The following is an 18,521-nucleotide window of genomic DNA, read 5'->3' on the forward strand; positions in this document are numbered from 1 at the left end:
AAATAAATAAATAAAATTTTAAATAAGCAACTGTAAGTGGGAAATGCCTCTTGAAGTCCACCTGCCTAAGGCTATTCTCTCTTGAACAGCAGATGAGAATAGTTTGACCTTTCTGATCACGTTGGCGTCGTTCCTTACACAATCAGTATTTCTCCGCCCCACCAGGGACTAAGACATATTTTTTGTGCATATATACATTTTCATTCTCATCTGCTTTCGTTGATTCTGAGAGTTAAACTTTAACATAGCAACACATTTTCGTATTATTTTAGAGTTCTAAGGAATCTCATTCTAGACTGCAAATATTGACAAGTGCATATTTCATATTTTTTATTTAAAGTCAGCACGTTTTTATTTGAGGCATTTAAAGTGATTCCTCTTGCTGCCACCAAGGTCACTTTTGTTTCTCTAAAACTTTAGTCCTGCCTTCGGGAGGAGAGCCTTGCTAAAATTCTTTTATTGGTGTTATTTTATTTTAATTTTCACTTGAATTACAGATCTGCTAATGACTAATAAGTTAAATGACAGCATGCAAGAAGTACAAGTGAATGTTTCTTAATACTATTTCCATAGTTAATTGCAAATTTAGAAGTGTTGTGAAGATAGTATGGATGGATAGTGAGGGTCAGATTACTGGCAAATGTGTTTTATAGGCATCAACAGTTTAAAAGTACATGATATTACCGTCTGTAGAAGGCATGAAGTGCCTAACTTGAATGCCTCACATTTGAGGAAGGCCTGGTGAAGAACAGCCTTCACATTGGCACGTAGAAGAGTGAGTCAACCCTACCTCCCGCTAATTACACGGTGCACCACATCCTGAAGGGTATCATTCCCCCTCCTCCACAAGCCCCACTTGCTTGTTTCCTGGCAAAGCTGCCAAGAAACTGTGAACAAATTTCATGTCTGAGTAACTGATTGCTCGCTCAGTGACCTTGAAAAATTACTTGCATCATTAAAAATTCATAGAAAATAAAGTTTTTTGAGACTACCGTTCTGACATGTTCTGTCATAAAGAAGCTCCTGTTATGTTACTGTATAATCTTGTGCACTTTAAAAAAATAATGCAAAGACATTAACTTTGTACTGTCTGTGCAATTATATCAGGAGTTTCTCTCTGATATTTTTCCTCAGATAGAATCATATCATTCTCTGCATTTACATAGTAAGAATCAGATAGACGTATTGATTCTCTTAAGTTTCTATAATATGTCAGAAATACTATTTCTAACTGTCACATAATAGCCAAGATTTTTACTTGTTTTTACTTTGAAGTAATTCATATAGCACACAGCAACCATTTTTAAATGCACAATGCATGGCCACTTAGTACACAGGCAGTGATGTGCAACTACTAGCTTTTTGAGTTTCAAAACTTCATCACCTAGAGAAAGTTCCCCAAATTTGAAATATTGTGGTCATTCTCCATTCCCCCCTCATCCTCTGCCTACAGTCTATTAATCTATTTATTCTGGGTTTCAATTGTTTTTCATATACATATGTGTGTATATATATTACATATTATTTTATGCATTAATTTAATGCTCTATATTTCTTGCGAGAAGTCATGGGGAATAAAAGGACATGGAGGCCTTAAGATAAGCCATGGAAATTCTTGCAAGATGGGAAAGTGTCACAATAGCAAACTTTTCGTACCTTCTCTGGTGCTGACTGTGTACTCCTGTCAAGGCTGTAACAGGAGAAGTCTATCTTCCCTCAGGCCCAATGGTGGTGTTCTGAGTTTGAGGGGTTGATGTTTCCTCAAAAGATCAGGATGTGGAAAGGAAGGCTGCAAAACCTTATCAGTGTTTTTTTTTTTTTTAATTAATTAAATCAGTCCCTAAGCAATGTCAGTCCTGTGCCCATCCATACTGCATGAGCACTCTCTATATCTTCCTGCCATCTCTGTCTCCGCCACAGTCACTGCTCATTTCTTAATCATAACCAGTGAAAAAAATGTTTTTACTAGTATCCTTTTACCTGGTTCATTTTTTGTTTCTTACCTTTACTCTTGCCAGAATTTGTTTGGCAGTTATACATTTGGCTTACATTGTATATATGGAATTTAAATGAGTCTTGCTCTGTCTTACCCAACATTTAGTCTTATTAGCACATTAAGTGCTATATAAGCATGCATATATTGTCTAATATATAAACCACTATTTCATTACCTGGGTGATGATAGAATCCAATTGTCTGTTTGTTTCACCCTTAAAGAGTCCTTTGCTCCTACAGAGGTCCTGACCCCACTCTTTGCTGCGGAGCATCTACAAGCAATATGTGATACTGTGTGATCATCAGCCAGTGGTAAAGGGGGACCACCGATTAGATGTCTATCTGTAGGAAAGGCATCCTTTCAAATCTCTCCTTTCCTCTCCTATAGTTCCCCAAATTGTGATTCTTTTTGCATGGAATGCAGGGAAAGAAGCTTTTCATCTGAAAACCCAGTTTAATTCATTCTCCCCTATTGTACAGCTTGTTTCTAGTAGACAAAGTTCAGTGGGCAGCAAGCAGCTCAGCAGCGGATGGTAAAACAGCTATCTTGCATCTTCTCTGTTTCTTTCACTTCATTTTTGAAAGGTAATTTTACACATGTTGGCAGGTCTGTTCAGTATATCTGAGGAAAGTGATGGGAAATAACAGCCTTGTCCATTATACTTTACATTTCAATGACATCCTTGTCCTTCTGTGCGGCTTTGCAGCACTGATTCCTTGTAGTGACTGGTCTGGGAGCTTGCCTTCTCTTCTCTTTCCAGGGTTCTGAGAAGACAGGGCTACATATTTAATTTGTGAGGAAGGATGAGCTGTTGTTTATTTTAGTGAATTCCTAAGAAAATTGTTTTCGGCTCATTTTGTCTGTCCTCTGGGTAACACATCACATTGTAGTCTGTGGTGGTGTCTGCAGTTTGCTGCACAGTGCCATTAACAGACATCTGGGCCACCCTTTGTGTGGTGCTGTCCCTCGGTGAAACTCGCAGTGATCTGGGACAGAGAAAGACTGCAATTTGCGGAGTCCATTATCACCTCTGGATGTGTAGAATGGTAATGGAAGTGACAGAGGTGCCGCTGAAAATTGGCTCTTAATATTTCATGTGTTCAAGCAAAGGACTGGAAATCTCATGCTGCTCTTTAGGGAAAAGGAAGCATGCAGACGGCTATTTATTTATTTATTTATTTATTTATTTATTTATTTATTTTACAATTGGAAAGTGATGTTCAAAGGGTTGACTACAAGGTTGCAAAGAAAGTACTATGGCATATTGTTTGTATTAATTAACATACCTCACTAGCAACTCAGAAGAAAATACTTCCGTGTGAAAATCAGTATATAGAAACAAGTCAGAAACAGCAGCAAGGTGGAGTTTTAGAGTGAAAGATTTTAAAGCAATGTACCATATCTCCAATCACATACAAATAGTTTCATCTATGAAACCACAAATACTTTAAAAGATTATCTTCTAAGTTTGTTGGTGGTTTCTATTTTAAATTTTCTACTCAATATATTCGTTTATGGCTTATAACTTAAAATGTTGTTTCAAAAGTTATCAATGTTACAGTAAATTTAAAAAGATATTTCTTCAGATTATTAAGTATTTAGGGTTTATAGAATAGAGGAGAAGACTAATTCAGCCTCTGAAATACAAAATTAAATGTTTAACATTTTTCTGACATATTATAATGCTTATAATTGCACTGAACAATGTTTATCGAAAGAATTCTCTCTTGAAAAAATATAGGGGCTATTTCCTTTGCCAATGCTTGTGTTATTTTTATATTTTATTACTTTTCATCAATCATATGTAAGAAAAGATGAAGTTCTAAGATAGGATTCTTTCCTAGTAATAAAGGAATACATATGGTTTGAAGTTTAGTAAATATTTAAGGTCTATCTCTATTTCCATACTGTAAAGTTATAACAATTGTGTCTAGTATCTCTGCTTTCGAAGCAGTAAGCACTAGTGACGTTTGTTCCATCGCCATTGCTGTTTTGTACCATTTAGAGATGAAGGAGTAAAAGATGTGAGCTTTTCAGAATAGGAGGGCTCTCTCCTGCTTTTGTCACTCTCTCAAGCATTTCTAGACCACCACTTTGCCTTAACAGAAGGGGAAGTTTCACATTGCAGAAGTGGATTTCAAAGCTCATTTATATCAGCAATGCCTGGCATTTTGAATAAGGCCTCTGTGTTCAGTTTATTTCCATGTGTCATGTCACTTAGTTGCCACTGATGAAGACAAGGAAACCAAAGTTTTAGGTTGAGACGTAAGAGAATCCTAACGTCTACAAACGCCCTGCTGGGGGGAGTAAACTACTGGCTACTTAAATTTCTAATTAGCCATAGTTTTTTAGCATGAATAACATCTTTCTGTTATATGGACTCTGTTAACACTCCTTATGTTCATCTTTGGCGTTCATTTTCCATTCTGTGTCAAACAAAGTTTTAGGCACTTTTATATATGTAATCTCTATTGCATTCATCTTTAGGACTTCCAAGCCTATGAGGGAAAAATTAGACCTCCTGATTATTTATTATGCCTGTCCCAATCTAGTTTTTTGGAATTCATAGGAGCTCAGTAATATACATTCAATCAACAAGGGTATTGTTTTATTTAAATTAAGATGCGACAAAGAGGCTGACTGTGCGTGCATACATTTACTTCTTTCCTATATAAAATTTAGAAAATTTGTGGTAGATGGCTCACGTTTAGTTTACTGTAAGATGCAATGAAGTCCTAGGATGTGCATGACAGAATCCAGCTTTTGTTATTATTATTATTATTATTATTATTATTATTATTATTATTATTATTATTATTATTATACCATTGAAGCAGCAATGTAGTAGTGCATAGGAAATTGTTTTGGATGGGGACATGGCTCAATGCTGATAGTGCTTGTTGAACAGGAAGCCTGTGGATATATATGGCAGCCTCACAGCAGGATGTAGAAGGCAGGCCTTCAGGGCAAGCTCACTTAGGTGAGCTCAGGCTTCCAATGAAAGACTACCCCAAAAAGACTAAAGTAGATAGCAATTAAGGAAGATACTCAAATTATCCCTGGTCTCAGCAGACATGCACACACACAAAACTGCATGCAAGTGGGTCTTCACACATGCCTACATACAGTCACAGCCTATATGCATGACAATAAAAATAAGCAGTTCACACTTTGAGAAATAAGTTTGAGAAAGAGAGCTAATAGTTTTCCCCTACTCCCTGTGTGATCAGCCCACAAAATTAATGAACTCACATTTTCTTTTTTTTTTATTAATTTATTCTTGTTACATCTCAATGTTTATCCCATCCCTTGTATCCTCCCATTCCTCCCTCTGCCCCCCCACATTTTCCCATTATTCCCCTCCTCTATGACTGTTCCTGAGGGGGATTACCTCCCCCTGTATATTCTCATAGGGTATCAAGTCTCTTCTTGGCTACCTGCTGTCCTTCCTCTGAGTGCCACCAGGTCTCCCCCTCCAGGGGACATGGTCAAATGTGAGGCACCAGAGTACATGAGAAAGTCATATCACACTCTCCATTCAACTGTGGAGAATATTCTGACCATTGGCTAGATCTGGGAAGGGGTTTAAAGTTTACCTCCTGTGTTGTCCTTGGCAGGTGCCTTAGTTTGAGCGGGAGCCCTGGGCCCAAATCTGCCTATCATATTGTTCTACTTGTAGATTTCTAGGACCCTCTGTATCCTTTTATTTTGCTATTCTCCCATGCGTCTCTCATTTAGAGTCCCAATAGGATGCCCTCCCCTCTGTCCCAGTTTCCTGGTAAGGGAAGGCTTTCATGGGACATGCCCCTTGGGCTAGTATGCAAATATAAGTGAGTATATATCATTTGAGTCTTTCTGCTTCTGGGTTAACTCACTCACTCATTATGATCATTTCTAGCTCAATCCATTTATCCACAAATTTTGGAAATTTCTTGTTTTTAATAGCTGAGTAGTATTCCATAGTGTATATGTACCACAGTTTCTTTATCCACTCTTCTACTGAGGGACACTTAGGCTGTTTCCATATTCTGGCTATTATGAATAAGGCTGCTATGAACATGGTTGAGCAAATTTTCTTGTTGTGTGCTGGAGCATCTTATGGGTATATTCCAAGGAGTGGAGTAGCTGGGTCTTGAGGAAGCCCTATTCCCATTTTTCTGAGATAGCACCAGATAGATTTCCAAAGTGGCTGTACTAGTTTGCATTCCCACCAGCAATGAAGGAGTGTTCCTCTCTCCCCACATCCTCGCCAGATGTGGTGTCGCTTGAATTTTTGATCTTAGCCATTCTGATGAGTGTAAGATGGAATCTCAGAGTTGTTTGATTTGCATTTCCCTGATGACTAAGGAGGTCGAGCATTTCTTTAAGTGTTTCTCAGCCATTTGATACTCCTCTGTTGAGAATTCTCTGTTTAGTTCCAAGCCCCATTTCTCAATTGGGTTATTTGGTTTGGTGGTGTTTGATTTCTTGAGTTCTTTATATATTTTGGATATTAGACCTTTGTCAGATGTAGGGTTGGTGAAGATTTTTTTCCCAGTCTGTAGGCTGTCGCTTTGTTCTCTTGACAGTGTCTCCTGCCTTACAGAAGCTTCTCAGCCTCATGAGGTCCCATTTATTAATGGTTGACATTAAGGCCTGGGCCGTTGGTGTTCTGTTCAGGAAGTTGTCTCCTGTGCCAATATGTTCCAGGCTCTTTTCCACTTTTTCCTCTAAGTGGCTTAGTGTCTCTGGTTTTATGTTGAGGTCTTTAATCCACCTGGATTTGGGTTTTGTGCAAGGTGACAAATATGGGTCCAGTTTCATTTTTTTACACATAGACCTCCAGTTAGACCAGCACCATTTGTTGAAGATGCTATCCTTTTTCCATTGAATGGATTTGGCTTCTTTGTCAAAAATCAAGTGACCATATGTGTGTGGATTCGTATCTGGGTCTTCGATTCGATTCCACTGATCAACCAGCCTGTTGCTGTGCCAGTACCATGCTGTTTTAATTACAACAAAAGGAGATCAAGGGTATCCAAATGGGAAAGGAGGAAGTCAAATTATCCCTATTTGCAGATGATATGATAGTGTACATAAGTGACCCTCAAAATTCCACCAGAGAACTCCTAAAGCTGATAAACACCTTCAGCAAATTGGCTGGATACAACATTAACTCAAAAAAGTCTATAGCCTTCCTATACACAAATGACAAGCTTGCAGAGGAAGAAATTTGGAAAACCACACCCTTCACATTAGCCACAAGCAATATAAAATATCTAGGAGTTACCCTAACTAAGCAAGTGAAGGACTTGTATGAAAAAAATTTCAAAACTCTGAAGAAAGAGATTGAAGATGACCTGAGAAGATGGCATGATCTTCCTTGCTCATGGATCGGGAGAACTAACATAGTAAAAATGGCCATCCTACCAAAAGCAATCTACAGATTCAATGCAATCCCTATCAAAATACCTACACAATTTTTTAAAGACATTGAAAGTTCAATTCTGAACTTCATATGGAAAAGCAAAAAACCCAGAATAGCTAAAACAATCTTGTACAATAAAAGGTGCTCCGGAGGAATCTCCATACCTGATCTCAAACTGAACTCACACTTTCAGATGGACATTAACTTAAGAATTATAGGCAGAGAAATGGTGCTTCTCTACCGGTAAAGCCTTCCCACCTTCTCTGTGGATGTGCTGCCCAGTTCTGTCCAGTGCTGCTCTACATGGAAGAGGATCCATTCTCCTACAGTGCTCTTCTCTTCATTTATGCTGTTCTTCAGAAACTGAGTCTTTTATGTCTCTCCCAGTAGGCATCTCTTAATTTAGAACGAAGTGGGCTTCAAATCTAACCCACTAACTTCAGCATTGCCTGGCTAGGTATCACTGGGCAAATTGGTATGTTTAATCTCATGTGGTCTTCTTTGCCTGTAAATTAGAGCTTACTGTGTCCCTGTTTACATTTGAAGATGAAGTTAACATTTTGAAGCTAAACAAATCAGGCTGTTATTTGGAGGTCTCTATATTTATGTAAATGTTCACCTTGGTATCAACCTAAGAAACCAACTAGATACAGAATTTTATGTAATAATAATATCAGAATCTATATTTAATTTCTAACTACTACTAGGCCAACTAGGTACTCTTTGAATAGATCTATCAGGATTAGCAATAATATAAGCATAAGGAAAGTCTATTCTTGATTCAATAGCTCAAGGCATTATGAATATAATTGTAACAAAAGGGGATGTGATTTGATCAGTCTTGATTGTGATCAATAGAGAAAGAACCTTTTACATGGATGATGGCAAGCAACTCAATCTACTGATTCCTGTAGAGGGAATAATGCAAAAACAGCCAGCAGCAACCACTACAGGGACAGGCAAATCATGATAGTGTTGGAGAGTTACACTTCACCAATGGGCAGACATATCTAAAGTATTTTTTCTTTCTTTTTTTAAAATGGGAGATACAATTTACATAGTTATCCAGGTGGTGGTAACACACACCTTCAATCCCAGCACTCTGGGGGCAGAGGCAGAAAGATCGCTGAGTTTGAGGCCAGCCAGGTCTACACAGCCAGGACTGCACACGGGAGCCCTATCTCAAAAACAAAAACAAAACAACGGTCGATTTCATCCCTTCTTATATAATTCTCTGAGTGTTGGTACACATTCTCCTATAAAAGCACCAGAGATAAATAGATAACAAAGGAGGTTGTAGAATAACTTTCCTACTGGGTCCTCGAACCTGTGATGGGAGACATGAATTTTCACCCTCAGTCTGCCACTCTACTTTCTGTCCTTGTCACTGAGCTTTCTTCCATACCCTCTAGAGCTTACCTAGCTTCGTGGCCACAGTTTGCTCATCTCTACCCTCTTTCCTGTTGCCCGTACGCATCCTGGTTCCCATCTGCTAGCCGCCCACACCTGCTTCTCCTTAGTAGCAGTTTTAGATGCTGGGATATGATATGAAGATCGCCTTGCAGATGAAGGTATCTGATTTCTTACTCTCAAACTCCTGGGTTTGGATTGTAATTCTGGAGGAACAGCATTTCATGCCGTAGTTTCCTTTGCTTGGATATTCCGTGGCTTATTTATCAGTTCTCCAGATGAAATACATTTGGTAACTACAAAAAAATAAAAATAAAAATAAAAATAAAAACAAGCACTATGTACAAGCTTTTATGTAAACATAACCTTTTACTTGTCCTTAAAGAGGAATAGAATTTTGTGGTCTTATGATAGGTGCTTTAAATTGCATCTTGTAGTAATCTTATTAAAAAAAAAAAAAACAAAAAAACAACAAAAACAAAAAACCTAAAGTTGTACAGTGGGAGATCGGGACAGATGCCAGGACTCACTATTGGACTCCAGATGAGAGTGGTATGAAGGAGTGGGGAGATAGGAGGACCCAAAGGGTCCAGGAACCCCACAAAAAGACCATCAAAACTGGTGGATCTGAACCCAGTGGGGCCTGCACAAACTGCTGTACCACCCAAGGACAGTGCGTGCAGTAATCCTAGACCCCTTATTCAGATCTAGCTAATGAGCATGGTTGTGGGGAGAATGGGGACTGCCTCTGACATGAACTTTGGTGTACCCTATTTGACCATTTCCCCTTGGTGGGGAGGCCTGGTGGCACTCAGAGGAAGAGGAAGCAGGCTACCAGGATGAGACCTGATAGACTGTGTTAATATGGTGGTGGAGGAGGTCCCCTTCTGCCACAAGTATAGGGGAGGAAAATAGGGTGAAAGAGGAAGGGAGGAAGGAAACAGGAAGATACAAGTGAGGGGACAACAACTGGGATGTAATCTGAATAAACTATTTCCAAAATAAAAAAGAGAATAAAAAACTAAAGCTATCTCATTGATTTATAAACAGAATAATTCTAGATTACTCTAATATAATAAAAATATTTTAACAGAACATCTCGTATTATTATGATGATATATTTACATCATATATATTTTTTCCAAAATGTCATCATTGTGCACATAGACTTTTGAGTACTGAGTATTTTCTGTGTGTATGAGTTTTTATAGGATGCTAAGCGGCCCTTCAGAATGAGTTCATCCCAAAGAGTTCTGATTTTACCTAAATGGATTTGGGCAACTATTTTTTGAATTATTTTTTCAATCTCATAGAGTTGTTTTTCCTCTTTCTTCATCTATTGCTCTCTGTTTTCATTCTGGGTATTTTCTCCTATTCTCCCTTTGCTATTTATTGGTATCATAATAAATTAAAATAAGTAGACAATTGGAATATTGTTTACTTAGAAGCAAACAGTGTCTGAATGAAGGTCCACCTGTTTTAGGGCCAGGTCTAATGATGTGGCGTTGCTCCCTGAAACTCACATGGTGGAAGAACAGGATCGCCTTCTCTAAGTTGCCCTTGGAAGTCTGCAGGGACACTCTGCTGTGTATATGCCCATTACATATTCTCACCCACCTGCGCAAAAAACAGTGTAAAAAAATCTACTAAGGATATATGATTTTTATTCTAAGTATATTTATATCAAATCAATAATTCAAATAATTCAAAAATCATGATATGATTTTTTTATATTGTACACTTGGATTTTTAAAACTATTTTAAAATTAAAAGAGAGACTTGTTTGCAGGTTCTTTGTTGTGTTTTATGCTCTTGCTAGTCTCAGTAAGAATCTTCTGGTGGAATTTGCTCAGTAATGACATGAAGTCACAACCCAGCTTTCACTCTAGAACTAACAGTCACCATCTGTTTGTCCCTGACTGGCTTAGCACTCAATTCCTCCATCTCTTCAAGACTGATATTGAGAGCTCATGCTGTCCAGAAAACTGATTTGTCGTGTGTGTGTGTGTGTGTGTGTGTGTGTGTGTGTTTATTGCACAGTCATTTTAAGTACATACTGACAACAAAATTGTCATGAATGTGCTCCATCTCTGAGGAGCTTCTCTTCACACTAGACATATTATTGCTAAACCAATAAATATTTACAGGTTGACTGCTTACTTTGATGGTGAGAAGCAGCCCTGCTGACAGCACCCTTGTCTTACTAAATATGCACATTTGCTGTTGCTGAATCTTTCACAGGGTACTATAAAAATAAAACAAAATAAGCCTATGTTGCAGCTACTGACAAAGGGTGGTGAGAAAAGACTTAGCTGAAACCCATGTCAAAGAGAACAAAAGTCTAAGTGGGACTCAACTCCAGCCCCTCTCCTTTAAAAAAAAAAAAAAACCTATTTACCTAAAAGAAAGAAAGGGACTGGGCGTGGTGGCACACACGCCTTTAATCCCAGCACTAGGGAGGCAGAGGCAGGCAGATCACTGTGAGTTCAAGGCCAGCCTGTGAGTCCAGGACAGCAAAGGCTAACACAAAGAGACCCCTGTCTCAAAAAACCAAAACAAACAAACAAACAAAAGACAAAATAAAGAAAGGAAGGAAGGGTTTGTTGAATAGGTGGTGTCTCTAAGATAGAAGAAGGAACAGATGAAATTGAGGAGAAAAACCTAAGAATGGAAATACATAGTTGCAACTGAGAAAGAAAGTAGATTCCCTAGTATTTAATTTATAAGGCATTCCCAGAAATTCGATATATGTTGGATAGATGAAATATTTCTATACTCTCTCTTTTGCAAAACTTAGAAAAGCAAAGTGCAACTAATAACGGAAATAAGTTGGGTGAAGTGTCGACTACGTCACCTTTTTAATTGGATTTACCTATCTTTCTAGACTGACGCACTTAAGGGTCTGCCTCCACAGCTGTCAGTTTAGTTTCCGCCAACACAATTAATCCTTGCAAGGAGGGCTCCATTAGAAAAAAAAATCTACTCATAGTAGCTATTTATATGCTTCTCTGTACATTTCCAAATATAATTGAAAAAACATTTCAATAAGATATACTTAGTTAATTTTTTAATGGAAGCAGAATATTAGATGTTGTAGGATGGTGATGACCCCCAAGTCAGATGCATGAATATCAGAGCTCAAACAGGGACTTTGATGCCGTGAGTTGGTGGAGGACGTAATATCGATCCATGGCTGTAGTTCTGAGAACTATTATCCATAAGCCTATGCTGTATTGAATGCCCCTTGGCTTATCATTCAGCTTCGAAAAGGACTTTAAAGGCAATATATTTGAGTGGCCTATTTGTCAGCCAAGCAAGTGTCCTCACTTTATAAATGGGATGCTAGGGCCCACCATGAGCTCCAGAGGCCCCACAGTGAGTAAAAGAAGAAGAGGTTAATGAGAAGCAGATTGCCATCTGCCAATGCTCTTTTCACAATAGAAACTACTGTTAACAAGGGTTCCATTCCCTCTCTGTCCATTCCCAATGTCATACAGGGATAAAGTCTTCTGTTTTCAAAGGAAATTCAGCAGACTTCAGCATTTAGGAAAAGTGATTGTTTTAATGGCCATCTCCATGATCCCAGACTAAGAATTTGATCTTTTCTGTGTCCCTATAGGATCTGGGAGACAATGATTGAAATGATAACTTATGTTAAAAAAGTTAATCACTTAATTAATACTTGTTTTTTTCACATAATATTTGTATAAAATTAACTTGATTTTATCTTTAGTGAGTAATAAACTGCCATTAGTCATATCCAAACTGACAGCACAAACCCTACCAATGTTTAAAGTTAAAAATTAATGATCTTCCCAGAAGTCCAACCAAGTAAATAACAGTAAAAAGAGACAACAAACACAAAGTTGAAATTAGCTTTTCCAGGCCTTCCACTGTGTGTAAAAGTCAATCTAGAAACATCAGTTTTTGTTTTTATATCTTTAAGGAAAATAGAAAATCAAAGAAAATACAGAAGGCAGTACGATAACAAAGGGAGCATATTGAAAACAATATAAAAATCTCAGCAAGTTCTAAGTGGAGGCATTGTTAATTAGGTTTCCAAAGATTCCAGATGCTTAAGAGTCTTGGTGGGAACTGGGTGAAAAATCGTTTGGATCTCATAATTTTGAACTGTATTGAGAAGAGGCAGGGAACAAAGGAATCTTTTGAACATTAAAATACAGAAAATATATTATGTTTAGAATACAAGAATACAAACTTATACTGAGTAGTAAAAATTGATAGCTCTTGGCACTCTCGTGATATCTAATTGCACTTGCAAAATAATGAAGAGGTGAGGGGGCTCCCTAATCTTTCTGAAAAGCCCCAACCTGGTTCTAGGCCCTGTAGACTGGGCTCTGGCTGTTCTTTTCCATGTTGCACTTATTGTCTTCTCCCTAGTCTTAGACAAATTGAGCTTCAGCTAAAATCAGCATTGGTTTTTCGTTCTCCTTAAGATGATCAGACAGATTTCATATGGCTTCATTGTTCTATTTACCTAATCTCTCTCTGAGCAAGCTCCCTAAATTTTCAGTCTGATTTACTAACTCACTGTATCTCCAGCTACCATCTCTACATGCTCCCCCAGCTTGAAGACGAGCAGTTGGAGGGGCTGGAGGATTTGTTCACTGTGATATTCCTGAGTTAAGATAATCACAAGCCTGGGTTTCTAATATGCTTAGTGATTCAGGAAGAAACTATTGAGATTTTATTATTTACTGGGGTGTGTGTGTGTGTGTGTAAACTTATCTATGAGACTTCTAGGAATATCAGACAAGAATAAATTTGATACATATTGTTTAACATACAATTGATTACATTAACATATATTACTAATTAGATCCTACCTCAGACAAATATTATTTCATCTCACCAAAAATTTTCCAGCTATACATAATAGAAGGAGAAGAGAGTATTATTAAATATTAGAGACCTTCAAGACTATAAATTATATGTCTCTCTGCTCATGTGATATTGTGAAAGTAGAGAGAAACCATCAATGTTCCTGGGACACAGACTCCCATGTAGAATAGGCATATACACAAACTGTTCTCTAGGATGAGGTGAGTCAGCATCTATTTTGCTTCCTGTGTTGCCTTTCCTGCCTCTCTGCTAGGTAATGTGCAGATCTATCTTCCTAGCATCTTACCGTCTCAACAGTTGACTGTAGTATTCAGCTCCACATAAGTGCTTATTCTGAAACGCCACTACAGAACTCCTGAAGCAGACCGAGTTTCAGTCATGCCTATATCATCCACTCACTGTACCATCTTAGTGAGTGCCATTCTTTGTGGCTTGTTTAACTCACCTGTAAAACAGTAAATATATCTGTAGGGAATAAATTATGATCATGCATACATATATATTTTGGTGGTATGTATGCAGAATATGTTTCAGAGTGTATCAACTATGCCTATTCAATGATATTTGTAAAGCATTTGGTTGGTAGTTGCCTAAGGTAAAGAGAAATTGATTAACAATCTGTATTAAACAAGTAATACCTGTCCAAACAACTCATAATTACTTTATTAGTCAAATAGTAACAAAATATCCTGGGTGGTTCTTTCATTAGTAATCCTGGTAAAATTCTATAGTATGAATTAACAGCAAAATAGTTTCAATGTTATCTTTGGAAACATGTGATTTTTCACAAGGAGAGTAATAAGCTCATTAGTCCATCACAGTGATTTTCTTGTCACATCTTGCGTTAGCAGCAGCAGCACTCGCTCCCATTATGAGGGGTAATGAGGTAGCCTGACTCCTCTCATCAGGGAGTAGATGGAACACAGATGAAACCTGAAAGTTTGGTGGCTTTAAACTGAAAGTGTACTTTTTGCTTCCAGTTTTGAACCAGTTTTTAAAGCATTCCTGGGTTGAAGCAACTTCTGTGGAGGAATTCTTTCATGCAATCAAAACCTAATTGAAAATCATATCTTCTAAATGCTAATGTCATGCAGATTCTGTTTCTAATTGGCTTTTTTTTTTTTCTTTTTGTTTCTGTTTTCCTTTTAAAAATCAGTTGAACATTTTTTGAGCTTATTATTTGTGAAATCCTTTTAGGTTCTTCAAATAACCCCATAAAAAGTACAAAAAAATTTGCCATCAATAATCTTGAGCAATAATAAAATTCCTTAATACTTTTAAATTAACTTGATAATGGCTTAATTTTGAAATATGCTAGATCTATATTTTTCAAAAGAACCATTTTAATTTTCATTTTACGGTTTCACTGAGAGCCTCTTAAATTCCACTGTGATTTGGCACATGCTATTCAAGAGCCCCAGGAATCTAGGGTGTCTCTATTGTTCAGTGTTGACTTTTCTTAAATATCACCATTTCTACCATCGGGAAAAAATCCTTGAAACTGTGTAATTAAGATGATCTGTTTGCATAATACTGTTAAAATTTTATTCTATGGAAAAAAGAGTAAAGTGGTCTCCACAAATTTTGTGAGTTAAAATTACTTAATCCATGTGCATGTAAATGTATTTATAAAGATTGTGACAATGTACAATGTGTATCCAGATATAAAATGGTAAGGGGCCCAGTGACATGGTTCAGACATCAAACCTGGTAACTTGAGTTCAATCCTTGGAACCCACCTGAAAAAAGGAGAGAATTAACTGTTACCTCTTGTCCTCCAATTTCTACACATGTACTGAGACATACAGGAACCAACCCCCACACCATGGGCATATACAAATGCATACAATAAATACATGTAATTTTATTTTTTAATATTTTTAATATATTTTATTAATTTATTCATATTACATCTCAGTTGTTATCACATCCTCTGTATCCTCCCATTCCTCCTTCCCTCCCACTTTCCCCTTACTCCCCTCCCCTACGACTGTGGCTGAGGGGGATCTCCTCCCCCTGTATATGCTCATAGGGTATCAAGTCTCTTCTTGGTAGCCTGCTATCCTTCCTCCGAGTGCCACCAGGCCTCCCCATCCAGGGGATGTGGTCAAATATGGGGCACCAGAGTTCGTGTGAAAGTCAAACCCGACTCTCCGCTCAACTGTGGAGAATGTCCTAGGAACCTACAAGAAGAACACTATGATGGGCGGATTTGGGCCCAGGGGCCCTGCTCAAACTATGGCACCAGCCAAGGACAATATGTGCAGTAAACTTCGAACCCCTATCCAGATCTAGCCAATGGACAGGACATGTGATTTTAAAATAACATATTTTAAGTAAAATTAAACATTTAAGAATGAAAAAATAATTTGGTATTTGAACTAATTATAAGCATACTGAATTGAAGAGAAACAATTATCTTCTGTCTGTGTTAAATTATATCAACTATTATTACTGTTACTACCTATAAAGGTTATAAAAATGGTGTTTTCATTGACTTGCTCATGTTGACCAAGTGAATTATTTTTGAAGATGGATTAACCTGTGATGTCTCTTTTTAATTTCATTGGCTCTCTAGTACTGCAGCATAGCAAAGCAAAATGACTGTAGATACAACATTACTTCCCACTGAGAAAACTAGTTTCTTCATTCATAACACAGTTATGCATCTATATGTGACATCTCTATACACATAGAGCAGAATGTCTGTCTAGGTTACAACCTGTATCTATGCAGGAGCACAGCAAGGTGGCATCATGGCATACAGAAAACAGACATGGCAGAACCCCAGATGGAAAGAAGAACTAGCAACAGCAGGTGGAATTTATGATCACCAAACACAAGTCAGAAATATTTCCTAGAAAATAAGATGGAAATAACCCTGAGTGTCAGTCAAATGGGCTCGTCACTTGTCTTGTCCTTAGCCTTTCTCCTTCATTCCTTCTAACCCTTCAACCCCTTGAAGGGAGTGGTGGGAGAATGGTGCCAGGGAACTTCACGAAGATCAGCAGTCTGTTTCTTGGTGCTTTTATGGTCTTATGTTTCCCCACACAGTTACCTAGGCTTAGTGGGAGGGTCCATTATTTAAACAGATCTGAGATGACATCAACATCTTCTAAATGTATTTGACCTTGGCATATTATCCTCCCTCAAATACTTAATATTTCTATCTCTAGATCAAGCCTTTCATAGAACACATATTGGTTAATGTCACTTTCATAATAATAATAATAAAATAGTTTCAGTCACATGTTCAACTTCACATCACCAAGCAAATGTGTGATATGAGTTTACAAGTATATTCTACCCTCCTTCATAAGGAGCTCGACTAAAGTTCCCCTTTATTTGGGAAAGTATTTTTCTCCTGTTAGTCAGAAGCATCATCTCTGCATTTGTGATCCTCACCATATCCAATAACTCAGAGGACACTAGTCTGTTACTTTAAGTAGAGATTTTATTAAAATACAAAAAGAGAAAAAATAGAAAACTAATGTATCAATTTTTTGCTAAATGATTATGATTTTTCATCTTGTGTGTGATTCAGAAGGCCTCTGAACCCTTGTTTTTATTGTCTGTGCCAGCCATCCTTATAAATCTTCTACATTCTAGCAGCCTGGGTTGTTTTATTACTTATCTGTACTTGTTGGGGCTAGCCTTGATGAAGGAGCCTGTTTATAATAGACTGCTTATTGCAAGGACCTGTAAAAGAAAAAAAAAATAAGATGAATTTGGCCTATGAACTTGGATAATGCACCCAGGGTATAATTTTTCCTGCTACACAACAGGCCTGAAAGTGATAGAGTCTCATTGTAAGAGTTTTTGAAGATTTAAAGATTAAAACAAAGTAACCATGTATCATCTCATGCATACTTGAGAAGAAGGAAAGACACTTAGCCTTAGGAATGGCCTACAACTTCCTAATGGACCTCTGATGTCTGAGAGGGCTCATTGTTTATGGATAACAGGAAAGCGGGGAAGGTATCTAATGGATTATATCTGGAAAACTAAATCTCTCCAGAAAGAAGCAATGTTAACTCAAATTTTACAAATGAATTAATAAAAAAACAGGAGTTGTATTGTTTTGCTTCTTGTTGACAAGCTTAATAAGGAGTAGTTTGTAACACTTATGGTTACAGATGCTTTAAGCCATCCTGGAAGGGGAGACATCACAAAGCAACTCACATCAGGGCAGCTGGAAAGAAGGGGTGGAGGTTGGCGTCTGTGCTTTGCTGGCTTTCCTTTTCCTCTTTCCAGACTCCCAGCCCGTGGAATGGGGCTGCCCACATCTCTTCCATCCTTAGCTACTTCTCTCCAGAACATCTTCACAGATAGATAGAGTATGTGCTTTATTAATTATCAACCCAGTCACTTTGATGGCCAAGATAAAACTGTCGCTGAAACTGTTAAATAAACGGAGCTATGCTAACGAACTTCTGGTCCAGAAATTCTCAGATAACTTGCACTTTCATCTACAGCATCAGAATGTCACTAATAATAGTATAGCCATGTTTTAAGGATGCTTCACTGCTTATTTGGATCATTATTAGTGAAAATCAATGCATTTTTCATAAGTTATATAGTTTCTTAAAGTATTTTGTGCTTATTATATTTGCAGAATATCATCAAGAAAATAGTTTTCACATGGTGAGAAGCACTTTTCCCCTTGTCAAGGCCCTGGAATTTTTTCTTATAAGTGGCACTTCAAAACATTATGTGGTTATTTTGGGAGATTTTCTTTAATAGAAAAAGAGAAGAAAGAATGTTTCTTGTACTTCTCACAGATGTTTGATTTTCACTGGTGCTTTTGCTTAAGGAGATTGATTTGAGTTCAGGACCCGCATCATC

General features: G+C 37.6%; 1 protein-coding gene across 2 annotated transcripts in view; it reads left to right on the top strand.

Moving 5' to 3' along the window:
* Unc5c (unc-5 netrin receptor C) overlaps nucleotides 1-18,521 on the top strand; it is a 351,840-nt gene that overhangs the window by 87,838 nt on the left and 245,481 nt on the right. The gene's annotated exons all lie outside the window — the stretch shown is intronic.

The sequence above is a fragment of the Acomys russatus genome, chromosome 23 (genome assembly GCF_903995435.1).
Source record: "Acomys russatus chromosome 23, mAcoRus1.1, whole genome shotgun sequence".
Taxonomy (NCBI): Eukaryota; Metazoa; Chordata; class Mammalia; order Rodentia; family Muridae; genus Acomys; species Acomys russatus.